This window comes from Montipora foliosa, chromosome 10 (assembly GCF_036669935.1).
Source record: "Montipora foliosa isolate CH-2021 chromosome 10, ASM3666993v2, whole genome shotgun sequence".
In the NCBI taxonomy this organism is placed as follows: Eukaryota; Metazoa; Cnidaria; class Anthozoa; order Scleractinia; family Acroporidae; genus Montipora; species Montipora foliosa.
The window spans coordinates 779,682-790,684 of record NC_090878.1 but is presented as its reverse complement, the minus strand read 5'-3'; the positions used below and the strand labels follow the sequence as shown (position 1 = coordinate 790,684).

General features: G+C 38.8%; 1 pseudogene; it reads right to left on the bottom strand.

Annotated features, from left to right (window-relative positions):
• Positions 1-8,383: 8,383 nt before the first annotated feature.
• LOC137974189 (uncharacterized) lies at positions 8,384-10,488 on the bottom strand (annotated as a pseudogene).
• Between the last annotated feature and the right edge of the window lie 515 nt (positions 10,489-11,003).

Below are 11,003 nucleotides of genomic sequence, written 5' to 3'. Positions count from 1 at the left end.
TTAAAATAGCGTGACCTAGCCCCTTTAAGGTTTAGAGATAGATTTCTCGATGATGACTGGAGAGTTGGGAGTGGGGGTTATGCTCTTAATAGATTTAGTGGCCCAGTTGCTTTAGTGAAAGCGTGGATTTGTCTGGGATTGTTACTTCTCGCTAATTCACAAACCTGGCCAGTTGTTCACGCCTATCCACCGGATAAATCAATTGGATAGCACAATTTGTTTGGTCTTATTCTCTGAACAATGATTCATCCGTCGGATAGCGCTATTCATCGTGTGATAAACTGGGGCCTGATTTTTAACGACGGTCTTTCCCTTCAGGCTGGAGTAGCACAAGTTGGGTTTGGGGAGAGAGCGCGCCATCTTCAGCGCAGCAAATTCAATACGTTGCGATATGCCAACTTTGTTTATAGAGGGAGACGCAATTTACTTTTTACAGTCTTCGAATTTGCGGCCCTCTATAGCTATACAAGAGAGGACAGACCAAAACACCGGGAAATACAAGCCCTACTCTTTGCGGAAAGTATTTGGGGTTTTTTGCGTCCCACAGGGTTATGAAACGTTGAAGGGTTGTGAGAAGGGACCTACAGTTTACCGTCCTTATACGAGAAGATTAGAAAGTCTAGTCCTTTGGAGAAAGCCTGTACAACTTTTCAAACTTAAAAACCGTATTACATTTTAGTAAATATACCACGCAGATCAATGTAGAAAGTATGTGATAATAATCAACGATTCGCCGAAAAGGAAGTGCCCATAGCTGTGGATATTAACCAAGTCTTGAAGCGGCCACCGTCGCTGAGGTGAATACTGAGTTGTATGTCAGGAGCTCATTAAGTGGAGCCTTTCTCTGCCATACTTGGCCTAGGAGTCAACCCTTTCCCCAGTAGATTTATTTATATAACGCCTCCCTTGGGAGGTTCAGCACGCCTATTGTGGTAAAAGCCAATCAAAACAGAGCCTAGCTATCTAAGCGTCAAGGGAAATATGATACTTCTGTCTAGAAAAACCTGTTCCTAAAAGGCAAATTTACTCGGGAAAGGGTTGACTCAAGGACTTAGTGGAGGTAGAGGCTCCCCTTGATGAACTCCTTTTCTAGTGTATACTAAAACAATGAGATGATATTGCAGAAAAATATGATTTTAACTCATTTATTTCTGTAACGATTACAATATTTTTGGTTGCAAATCCCGCGCGAGTTGCTTGGAGATGAATAGCAAAGGATGTTCGAAGTTTAAGTAGTAAATCAGAGCACGCCTTTAACGCTATCCACTGTTTTAGTATACACCAGTTGGTCAGTTGTCACTTGCCTCCTTATTATTTGATTCCACAGACTTATCTCCCTCGCGGTGCATGTATGCTCCGTGGCTCTTTCAGTATCCCCAACAGAAGAGACTAAGTTTACTTCCATAACCTGTTGATCATGCAGAGTTGTCTGCCCCCTGAATTTGGAACAAAACAACGGGCAGTTAACATCAGACGACTGAATTTTGCTTTAATCAACTCTTCATCAGGCATAACTTCGAACGAGGAGTGCTTTCCAATTCCAGAGTTCGTATGTTCAACAATGAGCTGGTGAAGGTGTGGAGTTGTCTACCCAATATTATACGCATCACTGAAAATGAGTAAACCACGCATTGTTGATTCGCGGTCGGAGGCAGTAATTTTGTGGTTTTGACTAGCTTCCCGTACATTGGAGTAATTATCACTAAATACAATTGAGTGCCGTAAAACAGAAACAAAAGTAAAGACTTTGACCAATTACAGCGGAAGGTGCAAACATTGCAATGAACCAATCCAAATTCGTAGCAATTCCATGCAATTTGCTCAAAGCGCGGGAAAAATCGCGCGTGCAAGTCGCGCCGTGGTTTTCCTTTTCATTGCATGGTTGCTAAACTAGCGCGAGATGTTTACACCAATCACTAAGCGCAGCAATTGTGATGGCGTAATTACTTTCGACAGTCATTTGAAAACTGCTTTAAGCACCCCCCCCCCCACCACTTTTGGCCGCCTTTTCAAAGCCCACGAAAATAAATATAAAAATCTCGTCATAGCCTGCTTGAAAACGCTAGATGTTGTTTTTATCGTGAAATATGGATGATTAGACGCCATATTTCCCTTTCAATGAACTGTTTTTTTTTATCTAGAATTGATACATTCGTACCCGGGATCTCTTACTATATTGGGACTTGATAACGACGTTATTTGAATGTCGAAGCGTCGTCCGTTTCTAACGTTTTTACCTTAGGTTTCCTAGTTTATTACTCAAGAAATATTTTACGGCATTGCTTTTCATTTGCATGTTTTAAAAAGTCGCTCGTTATTCTTAAAATCACAGTGAATAGCAAAAACTTTGAAACAAATAAATTTATGAATATTTACGATGCGTGGATGTATATGAATTTGGAAACTCCTGCTAACACACAGATTTTGTATTCATAATTAAGATGCAGCGCGCCGTAAATTAAAAAATGTAATAGACATGCGGTTAAAGAACAAGTTAAAACAATAGATGAAACGGAAAGAAATTGATGAGAGAGTTAATAAAAACAAAACCAAAAGACTAAAGAGCTGATACTTACGGTGAAACGTTCATGGCTTTTAAATGGCCCAACCATGCGAACAACAGAGCTGTTGCTTAACTTTCGATATAAACAATGCGCGAAACTATGCAGAAAACTAACCGAAAATAATCGTGACACGAACAGAGAAAAAGCACTTACCGGCAAAGACACAAAGGAAACATATTTGCAAATGGAAGCAACAAAGATAGACAATGGGGAGCTCATTAAGCAGGGAAGAGTCAACAAGGCATGTCATGACCGGGGCAATAAACAGATGGATTTAACAAATTTAATTTCACTTGTTTCATACAGTTCGAGTCCAATATAAGAGAATCGTTCCGTACCACACATCACATGCAAGTCAACCAAAACCTATGTTAAAGTTAAATCGTTTTCAAGTCGAATTAATCAATTATTAGAAGCTGTTTTTTCATATTAACACTAACAATAACAAATCATCACTTTATTAAAGTCTTAAGCTTATAATTAAATATAACTAAAATTCATTCGAGACCACATAATTTTCCGAGCCTCTATAAGGCGAGGGAAATTATTTGATAAAACACAAGTAATTTTACGAGCATACCATTTGATAACCCATACAAATGCCAATGCAAATTACAAATGAAGTCTCCACGCGTTTCCAACATTACAGTTGAATGACTTTTGGACGAAATCATCAAGGCGAATGGCTTGCTGTCCTCTCGCCCTGCTCTCGTTGAACTGCGATTTTTCTTTCTTGTTTTTTTGTTTTGTTTTGTTTTTTTGTTTTGTTTTCCTGCTTTCCTTCGTCTCCAGAGAAGCTGAACTAAATGATCGGAAATCAACGTGATTAAGTTCTTTTTTGACGACAAGTTTTCTTTTTTATTTCAACAAAATTCTCGATCCGACTTTACTAACAACTTTGATTTAAATTTCTTTAAGTTTTATAACTATGATTTTTCAATTTGCAAAAATTCACTTTCGGGAAGATCAGTTGCCACTGTGATCCGATAAAAATTGCGCACAAACGTAAGTATTTACTTACCAATACGTGGATCTTGCATTGAGGTCACGTGCACTATTTTTCTCTGGCGGATATTTCGTGAGTGTGTAAAGTGCTCATTCGCAGTCGTTTTTGACTGGAAAAATGTTTACTTGCGAGTATTGATGCTCTACTGGCATAGATCCTGTGTGTTATGCAAGGTATAGTGTCTTATGTATGTGGATACAGGTGTATATGTGTTATTCCGTGTTATGCCAAGTGGCCGCCGTCACATGCTTCCCCTTCCAATATCAGTTTATTTGTGACATTTCATTGAGGACGTGATTGGCCACTTGTCGCTTTTTCTTCCGAATATTTTCCAGATGGTTTGTCACACTTGCTTTGATTTGAATTAAGGCGTCCCGTTTGTATTATCATTCAATATATAAAACTTATTGCTCTTTAAATAAAACATCTTAACTTATACATAAAACTTGCTACCAAACATAAAACGTGTTTGAAAAAATACAACTTGTCACGCCATATATAAAACTTGTTTCAAAATATAAAACTTGTCACGCCATATATAACACTTGTTTGAAGATATAAAACTTATCACGTTTGAAAACATAAAAACCTGTCAAGCCATATATAAAACTTGTTCTAATAAAACTTGTCACGCCATATACAAAATATAACTTGTCACGCAATACGCCCATTGTAACCCGGTACGGCGCCAAAGGGCGAGAACGAGGCGATGAACATGAGTTTCCAGTATTAGCAAGATGGCCTCTCACAGAGACCTCGTTGAGAGACTGTCAAGTCTTGCTGACGATCTTAGAGACCAAAACAGAGTGGAAAGGCAAAGAGAGAATCAACAACCTCGTTCCCAGGACCTTTTCCCTGGCTTGGGGGGTGGGGCGGGAAAGGCCCTGGGATCGGCCAGTGAATCCTTTATATTGATTGGTTGATCGTTTTTAAATAATTCATGCGAAACTTGGCGAAATAAAGCTAATTTATGCATTATGCCGAGATCAAAATGGCGGAAAGTATGTCCACGCCGACGAAGGTTTCTCCTCGAAATGCAGCTTGCCGACTCTGTGGTGATTCTCATGAGAGTCGCTATATGCTACGAATATTCAGCAAAGCTGGTTCAGGAAAAGAATGAAGGGGTAGTTTCTAAAGAAACTGTGGTGCTGCGTCGGTGGGGAAGTAGTATACAAAAATTTGGTTTATCAACGGAGTTGATAATGTAAATTGAGCACCGTACAGAGATTCTAAAAGCTGACGTTTCGAGCGTTAGCCCTTCGTCAGAGCGAAGGACGAAGGGCTAACGCTCGAAACGTCAGCTTTTAGAATCTCTGTACGGTGGTCAATTTACATTATCAACTCCGTTGATAAACCAAATTTTGGTTCAGGAAAAGATCTGTGTGCCAAAGTCCATAAAACCTGTGGCATAAAAATTTCGGAGGACGATACGATATCAAAGGTCTTGTGTAGGAGTTGTGTTTCATTCGTAAACAAGATGGAACAGTTTATTCAGAGAGCTCAATCCATAGAGAATACGCTGCCGGATCAAAGCGCAGAATATGCTGTCAAGCGATGCGTACAGCTTTCACCTTCTTCGCTTCAGCCGTCGAAGCGTTTATCAACGAATATGCCATTATTGCGATTGAATCCTTTCAATCATATGCCAGCAAGATTTCACGACAGCTTCCCTGACATTAAAAGGTCTCCTCTAAGGTATTTAAACATTGTTGACTTTCATCAGTGGCTAGCCAAACACTTGGAAGAATTATCAACTTAGACGTACACTTCAATGAAGATCACTGAGGCCTTGTTAATCAATGTGTTTTAGGAGAGTAAATAAATGTTCAGTGTTTATAATTTAAGATATTTTGATGTTGTAATCATCAGCGAAGTTCAATTCAGTTAATTCAGCACCGATATAAACGAAAAAGAACAAAATGTTTAAAGAAACTGATCAATGTCATGGTAGCAACAGAATTTGATGAAATAACAATAGTGTATTTTAAGAGAGTAATTCAAAGTTTGCAGTGTTTACAATAATTTTGATGATGATGTTCTGATCATGACCAGGGTTCATTTCAGTGCTACATAATTATAGTATTGTGCTCAGATACTGTTCAGTGTCATGGTAACAACAGAAAAAATGAAATATTAATAGTGTGTTTTCAGAGAGTAAATCCAGATATATATACAGCAGTTCAGAGTATTTACAATTTGTGATGATGTTCTGATCGTCATCAGAGTTCATTTCAGTGCTACATACAGTTGTACAGTACTAAGCTCAGATACTGATCAGTGTCATGGTAACAACAGAAATAATTAAATATCAATAGTGTGTTTTCAAAGGGTAAATCCAGATATATCTACAGCAGCTCACGGTATTTACAATTGTTATGATGATGTTCTGATCATCTCCAGAGTTCATTTCAGTTCTATACATATTATTGTGCCCAGATACTGATAAGTGTCATGGTAACAACAGAAAAAATTAAATAACAATGGTGTGTATGAAGAGAGTAAATCCAGATATATCTACAGCTGCTCACAGTATTTACAATTATTATGATGATGTTCTGATCATCTCCAGAGTTCATTTCAGTTCTACACATATTATTGTGCTCAGATACTGATCAGTGTCATGGTAACAGCAGAAATAATTAAATATCAATAGAGTGTATTTAGAGAGTAAATCCAGATGTATCAACAGCAGTTCACAGTATTTTCAAGTTATAATGATGTTCTGATCATCATCAGAGTTCATTTTAGTCCTACTTATATTATTGTGCTCAGATATATGTGTGAAAAGATGAAGACAAACTAATCAGTGTCATGGAAACCAGGGCTCAAACTTGACTTTTTAGTCTACTTGCAAAGTGGTAAGAAGTTTTCCTCTAGAAAACCGGTGAGACCACTAGCCAATTATTTCCAAATGTTTGCAAGACATGGATGATTCTAACTTGCAAACGTTTACTAGTGGATATTTTTCTCACTTGCAGATTATCAAAATCACTCGCATTTTGTGAGTTTGCGAGCATTAATTTGGAGCCCTGCCATGGCAACAACATGGAAATAATTAAATACCACTGGTGTGTTTTAAGGACGTTCGCGCCAAAATCTTCCTACGGTGAGATTTTCTTCATTTCTCGCCTAGAGTTAGGTCATAAAGTACTTACTCCAAAAATGAAAAAAAAAGTGGGGGTCACCGACTTTGTTTCGGAGAAAATGGCAGTGGAAAAATGCCTTAATTTCGAGAAATCGGTCATAATAGCGAGATGTAGGCTCATCTGCTCATCCATCGAAAATCATAAAAATAAACTGTTGGAGTGAAAGTTTCCGTGCATAGGTTTTTAAGAGTGAGATTTTTAGATAATTGTATACCGCTAGGGATGTGGTAAACAGTAGAGTTCATCCTCGACGAGCGTTTTCGTAAGCTCTATCTGTTGCAACCACTACCAGAATTCGATGGCACGAGGAACGAAAATGTTAAAAAAAGATAACTTCTTACGGTGAGAATTTTTTCATTTCATCATATTTTGTAGATAGTAAGTAAAGTAAGTGATTCATGATTAAAAAAATAGGGCTCACCGACGATCTGAATGAGTAAAATCGATGTGATTTTGCAAAGCTCTTGGAAAAGTTCGCTTGTCACGCTTTTGCGTGACCTGTCGGGCAAGGACTGGAACCCAAGAGAGGATCGATGGTTGAAGAGATGAAAGGTTTTTACCGGAAAAAAAACCTTTCTCGAGCATAGCAACGAAGTTTTAAGCAGGGGTCATCTTCATTTGGTTGGTGTTTTGTATAATATCTCTCCATTGCCATCATGCTCATCCTCTGGAGTGTGTTTTTTTGTGAAATTCAATCGCTGATTGTTTCCACGAAGGTCCGCACTATTCAAGCGGATGAGGACGAAAGTACTGCTCAATTTTCACGAAAGTAAAGGAAAAGAACTTTAAAAACATGCATTCACTTTGAACTTAAGTTCGTAGGGTAATAAAAACATTAAAAAGAAACAGCCCCATTAAATTTACGCAACGTTTCGTCCTCGAGTTTTCCAAACTTTCAGCCACTAGTCTACTCGATCAGCTACCTTTTCCAGAGCTTTTCCATCCTCCCGCTCACTTCTCTTTGAAGTTTCATGATGATTCGGAAATAAATGTGCCATTTTTTTGCCGGCCTGGAATTTTTTCCTCGGCGTTTTTGTCGCCATGTTATTTTAACTGATGCTTGAAAAATTTGTATGAAAGTCAAGTAGACTAGTGCACGACTGATAAAACCTCGCGAATATCAGTCGTGCAGTAGTCTACTTGACTTTCATAAATATTTTAAATCAATTTTGACTGATCACGATCTTCTCTGATCCAACGCTGTGCAAGACTTATCGTCCACGGTTTTTGCAAAGGTTTTAAAACCTCAACTTCACTAATGCTCGAAGTAATGCGTGACATATTACAGTCGCGTTACCTGCACAGTAACGTTGCGCACAAACAATTAGCGCGAACGTCCTTAAGAGAGTAAATCAGGAAATTTCTACAGTAGTTCACAGTATTTATATTTTATGATGAGATTCTGATCATTAGAGGCACTCATTTCAGTTCTACACATATTATTGTGCTCAGATATAAGCAAAGACAAACTGATCAGTGTTATTTTAACAACAGAAATAATTAAATATCATTGAATCAGTCTTGTGTTTAAGAGAATAAATCACAATCAGTAGTTTACAGTATCTACAATTTATGTTGATGTTCTAATCTTCAGAGTTCATTTCAGTTCAACATGTCGTGAGGAGTGTGCTCAGATATAAGTGAACAGAACACATTATGTTGATGTTCTAATCATTGTCGGAGTCCGTTTCAGTTGTACATGTAGCAGTGTGTTCAGATATAAGCGAAAAGATTTGAGAAGAACAGGTTTCATCCCATATGCCGAATGATTTCAACAAGTCTGCTTCTGATGCAACAAATTCCACTCCCTCCATAACCTTTGCAGCCAGATCCTTATCTACAGAAATGTCAAATAGCATTGAACCCTCTGATGTCGCTTGGGACTCATGGTCAGAAATTGCACTCTTGATTAACCTTTCAAGGATAGCACGGTTACTGTTAGGTAGAAATCTGACCTTGTTTCTAATAGCTTGGGGGAGATCCTCTTCAGTTCTTTTGAATTTCCCATCGCATATGCAGCAACAGTTCTTTTGTTGAACACTGGAGAATCCAAAGTAATCAAGGAGAAGTTTCCTTTGACAAGTGTCTTCTGATCTGCAATATGATTTCATTGATTCTCCTAGATGTTTTTTATTATTTCCAATGTCAGAGTTATTGTAATAAAGGGTAGCACATGATGAAAGTCCTGTACGGCCAGCACGACCAATTTCTTGCATGTAAGCTTCAAGGCTACTTGGTGGAGTTATATGAATGATGTTGGTTACATAAGGAGCATCAACCCCCATGCCAAGAGCTGATGTTGCAAATAGCACCCTCACCCTCGATTGTTCTTTCTTTATTTCTGATATTATGTCTTTCTTCATGCGACTCGTCTGGAACGCATGAAACTGTGCAAACAGTCTTGCACTGGGTTCTGATGTTTCTCCAATGCACTGTTTGTCTTTCAATACTCTTTGAAATAAGCCATAAGCATATCCGCAGTATTTCAGTTTTAAATAAATGATTGTCATTGGGTAGTTTTCTCTTTGAATTGCCAGTTCATTGGCAATGGGTACAAGGATTTTGTCGTAGCTCTCATTCCCATGGTGATTACTCAGACGCAGTTTCTTGTCCAGGTATATGTTCACTCAGTTAGGGTTTCGTGCTACAATTTTGCAGTCATTTTTCAATCGCAGACTTTGTTTTAAGTCTCTCAATAAATGAGGCAGTGCTGTTGCTGTCAGAGCCATGGTAGGCACACTGGGAAAGAATGCCTTCAACACTGACAGGTCTTCGAAGTCTTTTCTAAAATCTTCACCCCTGAAAAGGAAAAGGAAACCCTGAGCTGCAGATCTTAAAGTTCAAACACAAGTGCAATGATACGTTTTCAAAACATTTTTGTTTAAGCATGCTTATGTAGTAGTATCTTGCTATTATGGTTGACAGGTTCAGTTGTGGTTCAGTTGTAAGAGCATGGCATGGAGAATATTTATGATGTTCCAATAAGCAGAGTAAATATACATGAAGAAGTCAACTATATAGTTCATAGAGAAAAATCTGTCATGGTTTTCAAACACATAGAGAATAGAGCAAATTTTCTGCCGAAATTGTAGTCGCAGTGTAAATATATGTCCTTGCCGTAACTGTGATCTAGATTTCTCAGATACCGGTACAAGCTAAGTCTGTAACAAACATGACATGAATAAACAAGGAATGAATATTTTACGCACTTACCATAATTCAACACAGTGAGCTTCATCAACAATGCTGGCAACAGCATTGTCCTGGAAGACTTTGCTTGCCATTAGCTTTCGACCTTCCTTACTTAAAAGAGCCTCTGGATGGGCGAATACAATTGAAGTGTTACCATTAACCACATCTTGAGGAAACTTCGTTGAATCCGGGACCACGTGCTCGCTTGGTTCTTGTTGATTTCCGAACAAGTTCTCGGCGGGCTCCTTCTCGTATACAGCAACCTGTAAGACATCAGCGGTTATCCTTCGAGCTTTTAAGACTTTCAGCTGATTTTCAATGATGGAATTTAATGGACATACCACAATAACTATGTTCTTGGTAATCTTCACAGGAATGAAATGAGGTAGAAGGTGAAAGAGCATTGACTTGCCAAATCCAGTAGGTAGGACTCCAATGACATCCTGACCTTCCAGCATATATTCGAAACACTTCATTTGAAGAGGTTTTAAATTAAAGAAGGAAAATTACCGTTATTTAAAGAAAATTCGATTCGACGAAGCACTGACAAAAAGTTTGGTTTACTCGAAGAGGCCGCCATCTTGAAAGTTCCGTTTAAGGTATGATAATTTAGTACACCCAAGAAATTTGGGTGTTCTGAGATCACGTGACCAGCCGATCCCAGGGCCTTTTCCCGCCCCACCCCGCAAGCCAGGGAAAAGGTCCTGGGAACGAGGTTGGAGAATCAAAAGGACATAGATGAGTCACCTTCTCGATTATTGGAGCAAAGTGAGGGAATCACGGTCGGCAGCCTTACGCGAAGTCGTCATTTCGACAGCTCTGTGTCACTGATGCCCTTACTGTCAGCAACCCGGAACGATTTGCTACAAGTGGGACAATGAAGCTGGGCCTCAGTGATCATGATCTGATCTCTACTATAGGGAAGCAGAAGACCACAAGACCTTAACCTAAGCTTATTGAATATCGTAGAATGAAGGGCTTCGACAATGATCGTTTCCTAGCTGATCTTTGTAAAATCCCCTAGCATACTGCATATATCGTCGATGACATTGATGATATTTGTGAACACTGGTACCAGCTGTTCATCGATGTAGT